This window comes from Pseudorasbora parva, chromosome 5 (assembly GCF_024679245.1).
Source record: "Pseudorasbora parva isolate DD20220531a chromosome 5, ASM2467924v1, whole genome shotgun sequence".
Classification (NCBI taxonomy): Eukaryota; Metazoa; Chordata; class Actinopteri; order Cypriniformes; family Gobionidae; genus Pseudorasbora; species Pseudorasbora parva.
Genome location: NC_090176.1, coordinates 34,154,877 through 34,174,434, shown reverse-complemented (window position 1 = coordinate 34,174,434; position 19,558 = coordinate 34,154,877). Strand labels below are relative to the sequence as shown.

General features: G+C 38.3%; 1 protein-coding gene across 5 annotated transcripts in view; it reads right to left on the bottom strand.

Annotated features, from left to right (window-relative positions):
* Positions 1-19,558, bottom strand: part of klf12b (Kruppel like factor 12b) — a 74,128-nt gene that overhangs the window by 30,808 nt on the left and 23,762 nt on the right. The window contains exon 2 of one of the 5 annotated variants that reach the window (XM_067443975.1): positions 17,339-17,504. The exons of the other annotated variants lie outside the window; for them this stretch is intronic. The gene's annotated coding sequence lies outside the window, so the exon portion shown is untranslated. The remainder of the gene's footprint in view (positions 1-17,338; positions 17,505-19,558) is intronic. 5 annotated transcript variants of the gene reach the window in all.

The following is a 19,558-nucleotide window of genomic DNA, read 5'->3' as shown; positions in this document are numbered from 1 at the left end:
TGGGTTTCGCCTTTTGGAAGGGACGAGCTCGCACACAAACAAACAGATAGGTGACTTGTCTTGAGGATAGAAAGGAGTGAACATAAATCTCTTCCTGTCGAAATGACTTACTTAGATGTGTGTGGCTCTTAGGAGCATCTGCCACTAGTATCGTAAACACGGTCAGTGTGGCTTTCAGAGTTGTAACGACTCTTAGCAAAGGGGAACCTCAAGAAAGAGCCAATCACAACAATGCGATTGTGGCTCTGAGGGAGATGTCCTGAAGTAACCCGTGCACTTATTATTTTAGCAGCAGCACATGATGGAATGCAAGCAAAGCAGATACGCTTTAAACATCTCTATTACACTTCACTCCTGGCATGGGCAGCAGGAAGTGAGGCCCAGATCTCGACTCAGCACTTGGGCTGAACCCATTCTGGTGAAGATGAGACAACACTATACAGTCCACTGGATGAATCTATATTGTTATGCTTATTAAGCCAGTGTCCATTTTCACACAGCTATTGAGTTTTGACAAAAATCTTTAATATCAGAGAAGCTCTCCATCGCTGGAGAGACCCGAGAAGACCTGAAAACGGTCACCAACGTTGCTTTATTTCTTCTCGATACACGAGTGACATTGGCTATTCTGTCTTTCGCTTGAATACACTTGTCTTTTTCGCTTGTTTGTTAATTTGCATTATTATTATTCTCATAAGCCTGGAACGTCTAAAGCTCCACCAAAGCCCCTTTCAAGCATTATCTCTCAAAGAGTGTCCGAAAGTGAGATAAGTGGTCCTTTTCAGTGATCACTATAACCCCTTAATACTGTCTCATTTGTAATATATTAGTTACTTGACCCATTGTTGTAGGGAGCTGTTCTTGAAAACATACTATTATAACAACACAAATTGCTTTCACTTATTGATGACACCATACCCTTGAGTATTTTAGACACCAGAGACCAATATATGAGTGTAATCCTTTTGGGTAGGGGTGTGTTTTTTATCACTATCAACCGAGTAGCAACCTTCCGGTGTCTCTCTTGAATCCAACATGTAAGCGACTCAGATGCAATTCATCAACTGGCCACTAGCTCCAAAAGGGTGTCAATTCCATAGACCCCCCATGTTAAAATGCCCAACTTTACAGCAGAAAAAAATATGTTTACATCCTGGTATAAAAAGTGAATTTGGTCTATACAGGTAATTTTGCCCTTCATGACAACTGTGGGGAGGTGAATTTTTTAATAACTCATTGGTTTAAATGATATAAAGCCTTAAAGCTCTGCATAATTAAGGGTGTGGCCACTTGAGTGACAGATGCATTGCCGCTGCTGTCACTAGTATTACTAGCTGTTTGTCCGTAGTAGTTAGCCGTCACATCACCTCAGGTAAATCCAGATGCTGAATTTGTCATATCTGCAGTGTTTGTGCTTTTTTCAGGATTTCATACAATTATCAAATAATATGCTTGCTGTGCCATTAATTGTACTAACAGACCATCCAAGAAGTATTGGCTTTATTTTTTTCCGGTAAGTGAAATTCTAATCATTTTCATTTCAATCATTTTTTCAATCATTTTCTAATCTAGTCATTTTATGTATTCATTTATAAATGTCTACCATATAGCATTAGCTCTTTAGCCTGAGCTAACTTGATCTTGCGCAGCTAAGTGGGCGTGGTTTCAGCAACCAGGCACATCAGCTCCACCCATGGGCCGCCTCTTTGCCTTTTTTAGTTATCCGGGACTGATGTGCTGCCAAGATGGCGATGGCCGGCTCCGCCCACTTTGGGCTTCAAAAATGCTCTGCAGAACCCTATAGAATAGAGCCCCTTTCACACTGCGATTCCAGCAAATACACAGATAATGCGACCCGGCATTTGTTCCCGGGCCGCTAGATTTGGTCCATTCACACTGCCAGCGAAATACCGTAATATGTGCTCTTCCACACACAACCCGTAACGGTCCCGGAACGAGTTGACACGTGATATCCTGATGTGACGTATAATGGCGAGCAATCTCAGCTTCAGCGCGGATAGTAAGGAGCTCCGTGGTCTCGACTTGTGTCCAGTTTGCGCACATTTCTGCTTGTTTCATTTTAGTTTCTTTTGTATACGAACACTCTCTGCGTTTAAAACACCGACTAGCTCTTCTGGCACTGCAGGGTTGTATTATTGAAAAAACAAGCTCTAGAAGTCGCACGATAACTACGTACACGTTGCGGCATTAGTTTCGGCTTTTGTTCACACAGCGCTTGTCCTGGGTCGAATCCCGCAATGTTACTAGGTCCCCGACCCGGGTTCAATTCGGTAATCAATTCCGGGACGTGGTTGCTTTCACACAGAAGGTGACCCGGCAATGTTCCGGGAATATTGCGGGTCCGACGTGCAATGTGAAAGGGGCTTATGTGATGTCGTGACTGAGTTATGGCCACTAAATATTAGCTTTGATATCAAAGGAATAAATTACTGCTTAAAAAATATACATAATTAGTATTAAAAAAAGTTATTTTAAATTGTAATAATATAATTCACAATATTACTACTTTTACTGCCATTCTGTTCAAATAAATGTAGCCTTGGTGATTATAAGAGACTTCCTATAAAACATTTCAAAATTCTTGCATGTGATTTATAATATACAATAGGGTGCAATTCAATCACATTGTATTGGTATAAAGATCTTTCAACTCAAGCAGGGTCATTTTTAACACAATATGGTTAGAACACTTGCACAAATTCTTTCTGCATTTCTCCTAAAAAACATTTTCACGCGTTGTTAATATATTGCAGTGTTATTCTTTAATTAAAATGTATTATCTTGTCTTCATAGCAAAATTAACAAATAATTAAAAACCTTTTTAAATTAATTTTATTTTGTTTATCAGCAGTAGCATGCATGTTAGCTATTAGCAGTTGCACAGGCATTTAACAAGCTTTGCAGCTTTTAAAAAAATAAAACAGGTCTTAGTCATATGAGGTTAAAAGCAAAAAAAAAAAAAATATATATATAAAGGACTTTTAGTCATATGGGGTTAAAAAGCGAAAATATAATCTGTGTGAATTGTAACCCTACCCTCTTGTCATTTACTGAACGTGCTTCCAAGTTAATCTGTGTGCATTGGATTGATATTGTGATCAGGATGTCCAATGGCTCCAGGTAGTGGTGGGCTGAGATAATGTTGCCATGGCAACTCAAGTTGGAGCTCAGAGGGTTATTGTCCTTCTAGATTGACATGCGAGGTTTCACAGTTGACCAGGGCACTCGCTGTTCAACAGCCACTTATTTTTTTGCGCGTGTGTCCAAGGAGCTGTCATCACACTCTTGTGTATTGTGTAAGCATATCACTCTGAGACATTGATCATTAGATGAGATAAATGAGCCAACCTCTTGCCTAACTAACCTTGTCCCTTAAGAGAGTTCCAAATGGGAAATCAATACCTAGAGCAAGGTCTCAGTTGTTTCATTAACCATCAAATGAACAGATTATTAGCATAATTGAGTACAGCACCATGAGGTTAACATTTAGGCACAATTTGTCTATCTTAGCTTCAATTGATTAACACTTAATCAAGAGGCTGTGATGGAGGAGGGTGTATCGCCAACTGTATTTAACAGCAGCAATGTGATACAAGAGGCAAGAGTAACGATGACTAATTCTAGATCCATCTTCCTCCGCCTTCTCCAAACAACATAAATGCTCTTCGTCAGATCGTGCGATTTATCTAATCCAGTATACTGTCAGTGCCCTAGCAGGCTCTAACAAAGGAATTTTCACATTAAGACTCGTATAGACTTATACTGTGTATGGATAAGTAATCATCTTGTAAATGTAAAGTTAAGATTTAATACCAAAACTGACCTTGGGTTTGTTTTTGTGTGTGTGTGTGTGTGTGTGTGTGTGTGTGTGTGTGTGTGTGTGTGTGTGTGTGTGTGTGTGTGTGTGTGTGTGTGTTTGCCTTGACCTGCATTCAGTTTGATCAAACACACAGAGCAGCAGGCCCATATGCATTTCATTCTTCTGCACAACACAAAAGAAGACAGTTTGAAGAATGTTGACTGTTACTGTATGGGGAAAAATGTTTTTTATTTTATTTTATATCTACTGAGTTCCACAGAACAAAGACATTCAGGTTTGGAACAACATGAGGATGTTGTAAATGATAAGAGAATTTTCATCATTATGTAAATTATGTAAATGATGAATATAAATGAGAAATTACCCTCATCAAGTAAATGATGAGAGAATTTTTAGAATCACTTTACAATAAGGTTAAATTTGTTAATTTTGTAAAAAGTTTGTTTCAACAATAACTAATACATTATTTAAAATCAAAAGTTGCATTTGGCAATACTATTTAGTGGACATGAACAGAAAATAATCAGGTGAATTTTTTAAGCGATGTTAACAAAGATGAATAAATTGCTCTTTGTTAGTTAATGTGATAAAATGTAACCGAATTAAACATTTTGTGTGAACTATCCCTTTAAAGACCTGGACAAATGGAAAGAGAGCAATCGAGCGAGCGAGTGAGAGATTAAGATCACCTTTCCATTTCACCGGGACGCTGAAATGAAATGGTGATCCCAGGTGTGAGCGTTATGAGCATGGAAGGTGCAGTAGCTGAGTGCTCAGGCATCTCATTGCCATGCACGGCTGGAGCCGTCCCCCGAGAGGCTCCCTGAGAAGAATGAGGGCAATTCAACTGGAAACGGGGCAACAGGGAGGGGGCCGCCTGGGATTTGATTCCGGCTGAGGATGGGGGAGCCAGGGGAGGGGATTGGCTGGCACTCCCATGCCCAGCCGTAGCTCCCCGATGGATGTGGGTGCCGATGAAGCACTGCCACGTGGGGGGGAATGGGCAAGCAGACCCAGACGAATGACGAGCGGATCAATATGAGGTGACAGGCCTGGGTGGAAAAGCCTGACCTTCCTGGACCCCACGCTGACCTTACTACACAATGATTTAAACAGCATTCAACTTGCCCCCTTGGAGCCGGTTGCATACCTCATTGTGTAACTTTCTGCCTCGCCAAGACTGGTGTGGCATTGATGTGAGGGGCGTTACAGTGCATATGAGAAACCTACATTTAAGTGGTTTGGTGGTTTTTCTAGAGTAATCTAAATCTGTCGAGGGGTATAAGATAGGGAAGCATTGACATTTTAATTTTTGCCGATAGTGAAAATTTGATAATCATTTTGGTGTTATGGCAGATATTCAAATTATAATATTTTGACTAAAAAAAATAAAATGATAAAACACAACTGAAACTAATAGTTTCAAATTACTCATTACATTATAATATAAAGTATGAAAAAATGGGTATTCCTCTCAAGATTTGCTAAGGATTATATTAAATTAGTAGGGGTTTTAAAGATTAACTTTAAGTTAATCTCTTGACAACAAAAAAATATTCTGTCAAAAGCAGGGAGTGATTTTCGCTGTCTTTTGTTGTTTGATTAACATTAAAGGGTTAGTTCACCCAAAAATGAAATTGATGTCATTAATGACTCACTCTAATGTCATTCCACACCCGTAAGACCTCCATTCATCTTTGTAACACAGTTTAAGATATTTTAGATTTAGTCCGACAGCGTATCTAAGTGTATGCACACTATACTGTTCATGTCCAAAAAGGGAATAAAAACATAATCAAAGTAGTCCAAATGTGACATCAGTCAGTTAATTAGAATCTCTTGAAGCATTGAAAATACATTTTGGTCCAAAAATAACAAAAACTACGACTTTATTCAGCATTGTCTTCTCTTCCGCGTTTGTTTTCAAACCTCAAATAACGAGTCAAACGGTCATGAATCAGCGGATTGAATCATGATTTCTATTGCCAATTTCACGTGATTTCAGCAATTCAATAAGCTGATTCATGACCGTTTGAATCTTTATTTGAGGTTTGAAAACACAGAAGAGAAGACGAGTATCTTAACATGATTTTGTGTGTATTTTAAGCAGAAGATGACATGAAAGAGAGACACCCGTAGTCAATCTCTTTGTTCACAGCCTCTTCTACATACAGAATTGTGTTCGTTTTCACATTGATGTTCTTGTGATTGAATAGTTTAAAATTACTTGAAAGTTTAAATATACAAGACTACTAAATATAAACACATGCATATGATAAACCACTGGCCCAACAATTCTTCAATAAACTTTCTTTCTTTCATGCTGATAGTCTTTCATGCTGATAGTCTTCTATATAGCAATAGTTGTATTTACTTATTTCAGTTCATTCCAGTAATTTTAGCACTTCATCTAAAACTTATTTCAGTAAGTTGCCAAGGCAACATTTCTAATTTAGTTTTTTTCTTTATCTAATATTTTTATTTTATTTCAGCTTTATTTCAATTACCAAAAACGATAAAAAATACTATTTTGTTTTAGTTAACAATAACAACACACAGTAGGCTGATATGTATTAAACATCCATGAGAAAATATCCAATACCAGCTATTAACGGATATGGTAGCAATACATGCTAGTATAAAATGCTCCAAAACACTAACAATTCTAAAATTTCAGAATAAATAACAAGACTTTGGAAAAAATTGGAACATGAGCAAAAAAGAAAGAGGAGCAGTATGATCATGCTACTGGAGGCGTTTCATATCTGAATTCATATCTGCACTGGAGGAGTAGCACACTAACAGACGGGTTCCCTTGGTCCTGCCAATGCTTTGTTCCCATATCGAGAGCCCAGAGCAACTGCAGGCATCTGTGGCACAGAGGCTGGTCCTGCTGCCACGGGCCGAAGGGGGAAATGCGGATGGGGATGAGAGGAGGAGGCGGTGGATGAGGAGGGAGGTAGAGATTTATGCACTGGAGCCCAGCCAAAAGCCAGACAAGAACACTGAACTCAAACATGCCAAGAGAGCCTCTCAGGCTCAACCAGAGCAAAAGAACAGCATTTTACGTAACATTAGACTCCATACTGAGAAGAAGAGCTATTGAGAGCTGCTCCCCGCAGAGCTCTTGTAAATAGATTACCTTGCCTTTTGATTTGCAAAAAACGAACACTCTGTAAATATTAAAGGTAACGTGTGCAATTTCAGAACCACTAGTGCTACCAAAAGATTATAAAAATACTGACTGTCTGTAAAGAGATCGTTCCAGACAAAACTAAAAATGTTTTACTTTTCTTTACATCTGCATTTATGCATTTTAGGAAATGTTCCTGCTGATCTTCCTCATAAAAATCCTGTAATCGCTAAAGTCAAAAATTCAAAGAGTTCACATGATGCAATGAGAACCAGGCTTCCTCTCGCTACTGCCAGTCAATGTCTGCAAGACAGAGCTCAGCTCAAGCTCACTTCCCACTTTGGAGCCCCTGTAAACGGCAAATATGACGAGTCAGCAGTCTGTCATTACCAGCAGAGAACATGCAGGCTAAATACCGCCTTTCCATTTACTGTCATGCTGGACATAGTAACTCAACCTTGAGGGGCCGGGGGGAGATGGGATGGTATTTAGCAGTAAAACTAAGGGTGTGTTAACACTTGGTGCGTTTTTGTTCGGTTAAAACAAACCCTGGTGAGATTGCGCTGTTATTTTGGTTCATTTGAATAAGCGTAACCACTGCCCCTGGTGCGCACCAAACAAGTTGAAAAAGACAGCTGGAAAGATGAAATATGAAATATGAACGATACATGGACCAAAGACAGGTAAAGCAACCAAAAAATGGGACATAACAAGGTGCGCCCCTAAAAAGGACAGAATGCTCAAGCACACCAGTTTTTTTCCGTTATAGTCATGATGTTGGCCATCACAGTTCAGAACGGGCAGAACCATATCTCCTCACAGCAGATCTTTGTTTGTGTGTGTGACGGCGGGATTCCGGCCACTGTTTTGACTCTTACACATTTTATAAGCCTTTCACAAGTTGGTCAAAATACCATCATATGAATGCTATGCACTAAGAATGAGCGCATTTAGCACAGCACACAGTATCGTTTTGGATGCTCTGTTGTTATATATACAATAAAAGCCAATCAGGTTGGGAAAATATCCATATGCCCTTAAGTTCGGTATATTAAGGTTTGGTATTAAAATCCAAATGTGAATGCTAAGCGGACCAGGACAGATTTTTTTTCTTTGGTCTGGAATGATTGAACCAAGCGAATCGAACTACAAGTGTGAATACACCCTAAGTTTTTAAGTCAGTTTAAGTCATGGTCACAAATACGCCCACATCCACATCTCTTCTTGGTAGATATCATGGATTCTAACCCAAACGCTCCTCATACTTCGGAGTGGACTATATTTCTTTGGTTAATCTTTTCTGGCATACTGTGAATGACTTCAGACTTTCCATTTCATAAGGCGCATTTTCCTTGGCAGACACGTCTGCCCTAAGACTTTGGCCGCTATTGGGACCTTTTTTTTCTAGCAGTGGAGTGATGTGCTCCTTCAGTACCAGCTGAGTTTGTGGATAAGTAATGTGAGTGTGTGTGTTCTCCTTCCTGCGCATCCAGACGGTAGCGCTTCACCTCAGGGAGCCCACTTTGCCATTTTCTTCTGGCTAAAAACAGCCACACAACAATGCCTGTCATTCACTCGGGCCCCCAACCAAGCAGATTTGCTGTCTTGTAGCTCTCTTTATTTTTCTGAGTGTGACAAATGTACTCTGACTCAGAGACGAACAGAAGGAGTGCTGAAAGACATGACCAGAGAAACTCCTCTGAACAAAAAATGAGGTCACAAGGGAATGCACTACTCTCGAATGCCCGTTTTAGAGCCATGACAATGAAATCAAGATGCGCAAAGCATAATCCAGTTCACTCAGAAGAGGGAAAAGCAAGCCCGAAACACCATCAGCAGAGTCAAATGCTGGGACCCGTCCAAGATGGCAGCTGTAAAAAGACTCCATACTGTACATCAATTTTATCCTACTACCCCCAACACTAGGCCTCACACACCTGATAGGAAGTGAGAGACCTTTAATAGAACGCTTAGGCTCTTGTAAACACTAGGCCAACTTTCCAAAACACAGGCTGGCGGAAGCACCCGTAGTCCAGCAAAATGCCCTTGGGCTCTGGCTATTTCTGCACAGGGAGATCCTGTGTCAGTGATTCAATGAGGATAAGACAACTTAGTCCATGAGATACGGCCATATAAAAAGCTGCACACAGTCAAACGTTGGTTCTGTACATTAATGATGGAGCAAGAAAAACAATCACGCTTAAGCCATTCAGTTCCTTTGAAATTTAGAAAAGAAGAAATCTGGTATTCAAAAACTCCCAGTATGATTTCAAACACAAAACTATTATTATCATATTCCTTCCAATAACACAATATGACGAGATAATGCAACAGCCAGGTTTATTTTTCTGACTGGTCAGTGCTATTGGGGTGAGAGGTCACGAGTTGTTTAAAAGGGAGTAAAGGAGAAAAGAGAGGTCAGAGTCCACTCTTCACTCATGTTTTTTTAAAACCACAAAAAAAAAAAAACATCTAAAAATGATTATTTAGTGGAATCCGTGCAGCAGGAAGAAATGTAAAAAAAGTACTACTTATGTTTTCATGTGGTCCTGATCAGCATTTTCAGCTGAAAAATCTGTCAAAGTTTTTGAAAACGGAATTAAAGGGCTTAGTTTCGCTAAATGCACCCATGACACATTTAGTCACAGCTTAGCTATTTAGTTTGAAGTATCAGGATGCAGAGTGATGGGCTTTCAACTCAGAGAAGGGGCGTCTTTACAGCTAAAGCAAAGGCATTGTTGTTTTTTTTCATTCACGTGGTTTCGCAGCTTCTCGTGAACCTGTCTGGCTTCCTGAGCTTTGGTTCCCCAGCCAAATTGGCACACATAATGTATACTGTTGTCACTACTATATATCCATCTCACTGCAGCGTCAAACTGTTGTAACAGTAGAGTAGTGCAATGATTTTGCTGCCGATATACAATTATTCAGTTTTAAAATAAAATAAAATAATCCAATAATTTGATATTAATAAAATAAAATGTGTAGAAATGTGGATGTGGAAAACATGCATATGATTATTTTAAATAATACATACAATATTTAAAACATTTTAAGTAATGGGAATATCATCCATGTTTTCTTATATCGCCCAGCCCTTGACTTTAAATACAAAGAAATCTGCTGTTACCTTCTCACTACTTATAATCTGAAATGGTCGGCTGCACAAGAGAGGGGCGACCCCAGCTACTGCTAACACACCTCTTCCCTTCCCCCTTTAGTTAAAGTGCAGTGGTCTCAGTGGTCCGTGCTTTAAAATAGACCTGACACAAAAACCTCAATTGCTCCGAGAGGTATGGAATGGGCGGAGTGGTCACCGCAGAGGGATTTAGCTGGAGAGAGGTGGACTTAAATGCTGATGATCTGTGCTTCTGGATCAATAAGGCATGTGTGTGCGCTGATATGCTGCTCATACTCCATATTTTCTCCCTCCAAGCCCTCAGTTTGCACAGGAACTGGAAATCCAACCTCATCTCCAATTCAGAAAAGAAAGCTAATGAACTGCCTCTGACCAGCAATGCCTCACAGCTCTCTCTCTCTCTCTTTCTCTCCTTCTCAGAGTGTGTCACGTCAAAAATCTGCAGTTGGCATTCTGTAAAGTGACCAGATTTCTGAAATAAAACCCAGGGACATTTCTAGTTTAGCAGTAGTATTGTTATTATAGTAGCAACAAAAAAAATACTGTTTAAAATCTTTTTTAGAAACTCAAAATCAAACAAAATATTATGATGTGAAACAGTGATTTTTAGATCAATTTACAATGGGGCATTGTTAGGCATAACGCGGAGCGGTGTTCTAAAACCACTGCAAACCATGGCTTTTTGACTCAAACTGAAATAAAAATTAAAGCAAAAAGGAAACATTTAAAAACGTAAAAGATTAAAATGTATTCAAAATGGCTAATTCAAAATATTAATAAATACTGACATATAAATAATAAATAATACTAAAATTGGTGATAACACACTATCAACGCACACGTATAATACCTGTAAAGGTGCACTATAATGATTTGAAACAATATTTTAAATTGTTCTCTGATATCTAAATAGAGGGTATGTGGCTTATTTAAGGTCAAAAATTGTCTAGATACGGTTTTACAGGTCCATTTACAACCCTAGAAATTGTCCCTAGGATGAAATGCTCTGTTTTTGCCTTATTTGGAAGAGTCGTGAATATTTATGCAGAGTTCTGCTCTGATTGGCTGTTGACTGCACAGCTAACACATACCATCCGTCATGACGATGATTTTACAATGATAGCTTCTTAACTTTGAATCACAAACTGATCTGGGTAGCGCGTAAATATGTTGTTTACAGTAACGTTACAGTATGACAGTAGAGTACTGATTCAAAAGTACTTATTTATTTAGCCAAACAAAGTAATGTAGAAGCCACTCAAAATAGTCAGTGTCTTGTTTACTACTCACCCACTGCAAAATAATCATACTTCAGTTACTTCAGTTAGTTCAGTTAAAACATAGTTAGCTTCTGAGTTATGTGTTGATGATGAAACTTAGACTGGAAACAACACGGTTAAACAACACTGGCCTGGAAATAATATTAACCTTTGTCATTTGACAAACTGTTATGAGTGCTAGTTGGAGTTTCCAATTGTTATTTTACACAGGGGATATTATCGTTAATGTTATCTTACTAAGAAACATTCAATTTAATCAGAAATGGGTTCGACAGTCAAGAAGTGGATAAAATCACTACTTACTGCTTGCAGGAATATGGTTGGAATCTGCCTTTTCTTCAGCTTTAGATGCTGAGCGAAGCTTGATATTGTCCCAGGTTAGAAAATCTGTCCGTGGTGAAATGGGCCAAGCAAACGAACAACTTTGAATTCAATTGTTGCGGTATCCGATTGTAAATAAATTTTGATATTTTTTTTATCTGTGGGAAGGGTATGAAAAGTCCTCGTCTCCTGCACAGCCTGGAGGTTAAAATTTGTGTACATGACTAGCCATTTTCGCTATCCTCGCGTGACGCTTGTTTACCTGAACTTCCGACGGCTGTGCCCTGCATAGTTCCACCTGACAATGAACATGGGCTGACATGCAAATGTGGGGGGGCGTACATATTAATGATCCCAGCAATTGCGTCACAGGTGGCGTTATGTTGAGAATCGCTTGTTTTTCCGTGGTGTTTTTCATGCACAAGGTTTACATATGAAGGAGGAGGCAATGGTGTTTGAGACTCACTGTATGCAATGCCCATGTACTGAACTCTTGTTATTTAACTATGGCAAGGTTAATTCAATTTTTCATTCTAGGGCACCTTAAAGACTGTTCTGATGTGGCATCTTTGCACCCTTCAAACTAATGCTTGTGGACAATGATGTCAGCGCACATCCAAAATAATGCATTACAGGGAGTTACTATACTGAATTGAAATGTAATGCATAGCAGTTTGACAAACAATTAGCAGCCTCAATGAATATGTGCTATGAAGGTAAAGATTTTGTTCTGTTCTAGTTTATAATTCCCTATTATATAAAAATTCAATAAAGAAATTACACACTGTATAATGAACAGGTACTGATACTGACAGTCTCAGTAAAATACACACACAAATAAATAAATAGGGACATTTCTGAGGACAGCTACAACCAGGACAGGCTATCAAAAACAAGGTCTGTCCACAGAAAATGAGGACGTCTGGCCACCCTTGAGTACTGCCTTGGTTCCAGCATGCTGCACAGAAGTGTAAAATCCAACCTCTGTGTTTTTCTTGCGACAAGTCATTATGACTAACGAGTAGTCATGTAGTGGTAATGTCACATTGATTCATATGTCATTAATCCACTTTTAATGAACCCAGCCCATTGTAATCAGTCTTGCCAATGACATGTGACCAATACATTGACAGTCTTGGCCGTTAGCAATGTCACTGAAAACCTCTTTTGACTTTTTGACCATTACAATTACAAGCTCCGTAGCATAGTCCTATTTGGGAAAGCCACTTCATTATATGGCTATTACTTAAATGCATGAATTAAAAATAAATAAATGAATACAAAATGCACATCCCGTTTGTCATCCATCTACATCCATCCGTGTGATTGACAGTTGAGAAAAATGCCCCTCCTCTCAAATCCTACGCCTGCTAAGAAGGCGCACACAGCTGTCCCCAGCATTCAAGTGAATTCATTTAAAGCTGTCCAAAGCCAACTTTTAAGGGCCATATGTGTTCGTACCAGCTGTGGACTGCAGGGTACCTCTGTTAGCGGGAAAGGTAGAAGTTCAATCCAAAGAAAACATCACACACAGATGAGCAAACAACAATACTGTTTCACACTCGAGCTGTGCACTGTCAGATGCTTAGGGCAAATATTCACCTTTATACTTACAGCAGTAATGTGTGACTTACTCACTGAGACTCAAATGTTTAATGCATGTGCTTATAAAATGTACATTATAAATTATACACTTCCGTTCAAAAGTTTGGGGTCGGAAGTCACCATGGTTGCATTTATTCGATCAAAAATACAGTAATATTGACATATTTCAATATAAAATAATTGTTTTCTATTTGAATATATGTAAAAAATAAGATTTATTCCTACGCGGATTCCCATCATATACATCACATGATCCTTCAGGAATTATTCTAATATGCTGATTTGCTGCTCAAGAATATCTCATATCAATGTTGAAAAAAGTTTTGCTGCTTACTATTTTCTGGAAATTGTGACATTGGGAAATCGTACATTATTCTGGATAATTTAATGAATATAAAGTTTTTAAAAAACAGCATTTTTTAAAGGGGGGGTGAAATGCTGTTTCATTCATACTGAGCTTTTTACACTGTTAAAGACTTGGATTCCCATCCTAAACATAGACAAAGTTTCAAAAACTAATGTTGGACGTTTGATAGAGTATTTCTGTTTTAAAAATACTCCTTCCGGTTTCGGAGAGTTTTTTCCGAGTATGGGTCGGCTTGACGTTAATAAGAGCGGAAGGTCCTCGTATGGGCCGTACGGGCTCTTCTCCCGGTAGGGTGTGCGTGCGCGTGACTAGACCGAGAGAGGAAATGCACGCCCATAAACACTCGCTCAGCTGCAGATCCAGTCATCCGTGAACACTTATGTCGCGCGCCACGCTCCACTTTATTCCTATGAGTGACATCAAGCAACTTCAACACTTCAGCACAACATTCCGGGAAGGCAGCGCTGCATTTGAACACAGAAATGACGGGAAGCTTCACAACATCGCTTCAGTCGCGTCTCAAAGTGGATTTCCACGCCACTGCTGTCACAGGACTTCACCAAATCATACCAAAGTAGTGTGTTTTTGACGGAGCGGTCCCAGCGATAAAGGTTCGGTCCTGCTTTGGAAGCAGCCGGTGAGTAAAACTGCTTCAAATGTCTATGCTGTTGGATACCGTCGCGTGAGTAAACATCAGTAAACGACACGATCGCGTGCTTCGTCATTCAAATGCGCTAACGGACTCCATTGCTGTTCTATGTATAACGTTACACTAGTCTGACGTGCAAAACCGTTTTGCTTGCTACTGCTAAGGTTTAGTCGCATACAATAGTCCATAAACCGAATCATGTCCTCATAAACTGCGAGTAAACAAGCGCAAATGTTGACAGGCCACTAAATACAGTACATACCACAGAGACGGACGTCCTGCTGTTGCTGTTTCCCCTGTTCAATTTATTTCAGCCTCCGAATGATTCTGGATCATATATCTATTAGCTGAGATAGCCATGGGTTTCTCCACGCTTGAGGACGTCACCGCTTTGTTCGCGATCATCATTCTTTAGCTCCGCCCACTCGATACGCCTCCAGGCGCTCGTTTTTTTCCGGAAAGACTCGGTACAGCCTATATTTCTTTTATAAATATAATAAAACTAAAGACTTTTCGGAGATATGAAGAATGCAATACTACTCTATAGGTACTCAAGATTGACATGAGATTGACTGAAACTGAGTGTTTCACCCCCCCCCTTTAAATAGTAATCTTTTTTAGCATACATTTACTGTCACTTTTGAACAATTGAATGCATCCCTGCTGAATAAAAGTATTTAAAAAAAAAAAAAATGTATCTTACTGACCCAAAACTTTTGAGTGGTAGCATATTTATAATGATAATAATAATAATAATAATAATAATAATAATAATAATAATAATAATAATAATAATAATAATAATAACAACCATATGCATTAACCAAAATAATTTGACCAGTCACCATCAATTATGTAACTAAATTAATATGAAAATTAGCCATAATATGATTGCTTATACTAAGTGTTTGTTCTGAACCCAGTAAAGAACTTCCCAAAAACCAAATAGCAGCGAGCTAAAAAAACACTGCATAGCAATCCCCTGGCAACACCTTAGCATTCATAGTCGTTAGCCTAGCATATGTTAACTGCACGCACATTCTCTTCAGAAAATAAACATGTTTTCGTATCAGGACTGGTGATTTTCAGTAAATAATAGCAACTGAAACGTGCACTTGAATGCCACTTGCAGTTACACAACTGCCATCAATGCTATATAAGGAGATCAGCTACAGGCCTTTCATTCATAGCCTGTCATTCTGCTGTTCGCCGCACATCATGTGGAAATAATAGCAGTTGTACTATGTATAGCGGTGCAGGTTATACAACGCATTGAGTCTGTTAAGTATGTTTGCGGAGGTAGATGGGAGGAGGGTTGGAGGTCTGTGGGTGGAGGTGGTGAAGTGTATTATCATCAGTACAATAACCCACTCCTCATGTCTCGGGGGGGCTGGCTGCATCCTCCAGCCTTAATGGCGAAGAGGTTCTTTAAGACGCCTCTCTGCAGCCTTTCAATGCCTTCCACACCAGCACCCTCCCCCTACACACATACATACATTTGAGATAAACATAACCAGGTATTGATGCACAAATGCCAACTTACTTGCTAGTTTTCTAACAAAAACTTAGAATTTTGGTAGGCTAAATGTCAACAGGATGGACCTATACACAATCTCCCTTCCAAAAAGCACATAAACCCAGATTCACAATTTCAGAACATGCATATTTACACAGCTCACATCCTCTTGTAGAACCTCCTACACACGCTCTCTGATTGAGCAATGGCATTTGTGCCAAACAAGAACACACACTATCACAACACACACGAAGCACATCACAGAGACATCTCGCACACTCTGTTTTTCTCTGCAAATCTATAACCGGCACTCTTGCCACTTTGAGTAAAATAACAACTACAGAGCAAAAAATTCAGAGTTCAACTCGCTTGAACATTAAATAAAACAGGAAGTCCTCACAAGGGTATTTTTATCCTGAAATTTGACCCATTCAGGCACCCATAGCCTCGTTTAATAGAATAAGCAGCTGGGTTTATATTCATGCTTCACATGCAGTGTCTGCTTTTCAGTTTAATTTTCCAAATTTTCAGCTAATATCCAAATTTAGGTGCCAGGTTTGAATCTGAGAATAAACAAATAAATAAATAAAGTATGCATGTATGTACGTGTATAGAACAAACATATAAATAAATAATGTATGTATGTATGTGTATAGAACAAAAATATTTTAAAAAATGTATGTATATGTATAAAACAAAAATGTAAATAAATAAATAAATGTAGTATGTGTATACAACAAAAATGTAAATAAATAATGTAGTATGTGTATACAACAAAAATGTAAATAAATAAATAAATAATGTAGTATGTGTATACAACAAAAATGTAAATAAATAAATAAATAATGTAGTATGAGTATAGAACAAAAATGTAAATAAATATATTATGTAAGTGAAACAAAAAAATAATAAATAAATAATGTATGTATGAATGTATGTATGTTTATAGAATAAAAATAAACAAATAAATAAACAAACAAATAAATGTTTATGATTGTAATAATCTCAGGTCGTCACCATATCAAATGGAAAATGTCTCAAAGTTGTTCATGGCATTAATAAATAACAAATTTATGATCAAGATAATCTTAGACTGTAATTTCTTTAGAGCATATATCAAGTGAAAAATGGCCAGAAATTGTTCTTGAAATAATAATTTAAACAAATTACTCAGGATAATCTTAGGTCGTACCTTTTGTTAGTGTACAATAATATATATATATATATATATATATATATATATATATATATATATATATATATATATAAAATAAAATAAAATAAAATAAAATAAAATAAAGATCCATTTATGCACCCATAGTCTAACTTAACAGAATAAGCAGCTGGGTTTCTATTCATGCTTCACATGCATCATCTGCTTTCCAGTTTACTTTTCCACGTTTTTCTGTTAATATCCAACATTAAGTGCCAGGTACGAGTCTGAGCTAGTCGCCGGAGGGAAGTTATACTATATGACATAGACTTACATTTGAGTCTCTCAAAGCTGAGCCATGCATGCTGTGCTTTGCCTTGGGATCATAATTGACTCCATATGTTGTTTGCATAATTTCTCAACCCCCCGATCGCTGGACCTACAACTGCTTACAAAGTTCATGCATATCTCAGAATGTCCTACTGATGGTTTCTGAGTTTCTGGGGGGAAAAAAGAAAAGAAAAAAAACACCAATCAGAACAAATCCTGGATGTATTGTTATGCTTTGAGGGATTATATTGATTCTATTTTTTTCCATTAAGTTCCCAAAAGTCATCTCAGGTTAAGGGACGGCAGATAGGTGCGCTATTGGTGTTGTCATGACGACAGGCAGAGAACAGCACATAGATAGTGTACAGCGTAGGTTTGGTCGTCTTTGACTTCGTCTTACTGTCATAAAGAGCCATTTTATGTCTAATAACTAAAAAAGACATATGTAAATATATCACTACAGATATTCATGGCATAAAGATCACCCTGAATACTATCCATGACAGAAATAAAGAGAGTAGGGTATATCTAGAGTTACTGATACTGAATAGTGACACATGTCGCAAATCATTTGTGTACAAGTAGATGTAGAATTCCACGTCTTGCTTTCTGTGTCAGAGTGTTCAACAATCATCCCTCCCCCCCCTCACCACACACAGCTACAGTAAACAAACCAGGGCTGGACACGAGGGTCAAGGGTTGAACACACCAGAGGACGCACACTAGAACATTTTGTCAGCTTAGCGAAGTGTTGAAATGAGGAGGAAGAGAGAGAGATCATAAGACCCACGTAGCTACCCACAAGCCCTTCTTTCACCTACGTTTCTCTTGGTTAGTTTTAAACACAGAATGATGATCCTCTCAGATTGCCCTCTTACTTATATCAAATGGAAAATGGCCTAAAATTGTTCTTTATTTAATGAATGAATGAATTATAAATAATCAGGAAATAAGTAAACTAAATAAATAAAGGGGTGATGAACTGTGTTGTTTTATTGTTTTATGATGTTTCCTGGGGTGCAGTTATAATGTTAGAATGCTTTTTACATCAAAAATTGTCATCATTTATAAATAACATATTTTTCCTACCCTGATTTTCACCCAATACTTTGAACGTTCTGTTTTAAGGGGAGTGTCTGCTGTGAGACTTCAGTGTAAACGCCCACTGCTGTGATTGGCTAATGTCTTTCCATTTGAAATAGCTAAGTATTACACTCTCTTTTGGTGCGTTTTTACTATCACAGCTCTCATGGTTAACTACTTGAAAGGTGTTGCATTACATTTAGATCTATGGAATAATATCAAGATCTAGGCATTACAAGGTTGCAGTGATGATCATAGTAGCCGATCACACACGTTGAGTTCAGAGATACGTTGAATAAAACGGAAGTCACTGATAAATGCGTCACTGATAAACTCTCCCTGTTTGTTTGACAGCTGCAGCGCGCACTGATCCAACGATAGCAAACGGAGCTTTCTTTGATGGCTTTCTTTATAGAATTTAATCATAGTTAAATAACAGATTATTTTCATCCTTCTAAAAGAAACTACGTTAGGCACTGGTTTGATTTACTGACACACAGACAAAGAACATCTGACTGTACATGAATCATTACATTTCAGATGTAATTCTATTCAGGCATTAGAATTAACACAGTTACTTACATGTCGAGCCCAGGCACTGCGCAGTATTTTGCAATCCTCAACGGCTTGTTTATTGCTGGGTAGCTCGATCCGGTTTAACACTAGGCCTATATTACATGCGTGAATCGGTGGGCAGTGATGAAGTAGACGTTGATCTTCTTCTGCAGAGGTGGTGTTTCACCACATTCAGACTTCAAAGCCTGGCACATTCTGAGACTGAGCGTTTGTTGGGCCTGGTGTCTATACAAGCTTTTCTTTGACTAACAAGGATGTTTTCACTCTAAAACGTAAAGGATATTCTTATATCACGATAAAGTTTTATAAATCAAAGGCTGAATGAAAAGTTGATTTCTCAATTCATGACCCCATTAAAAGAGTGTATAAAATAATACAATAAAAAATAGTCTGGATATTCTCAGATCATTCTTTCTCTTAAAGAGCACCTCAAATAGAATGTGAGTGAATACACTGAGTAATGGCATCCACGGTCCTCTTATATTACCAAACAATCATGACATTACTTTCTGAGTTGGCAAACATGTATGACTCAGTAGTCTATGGAAGGACACACATTCTGTCA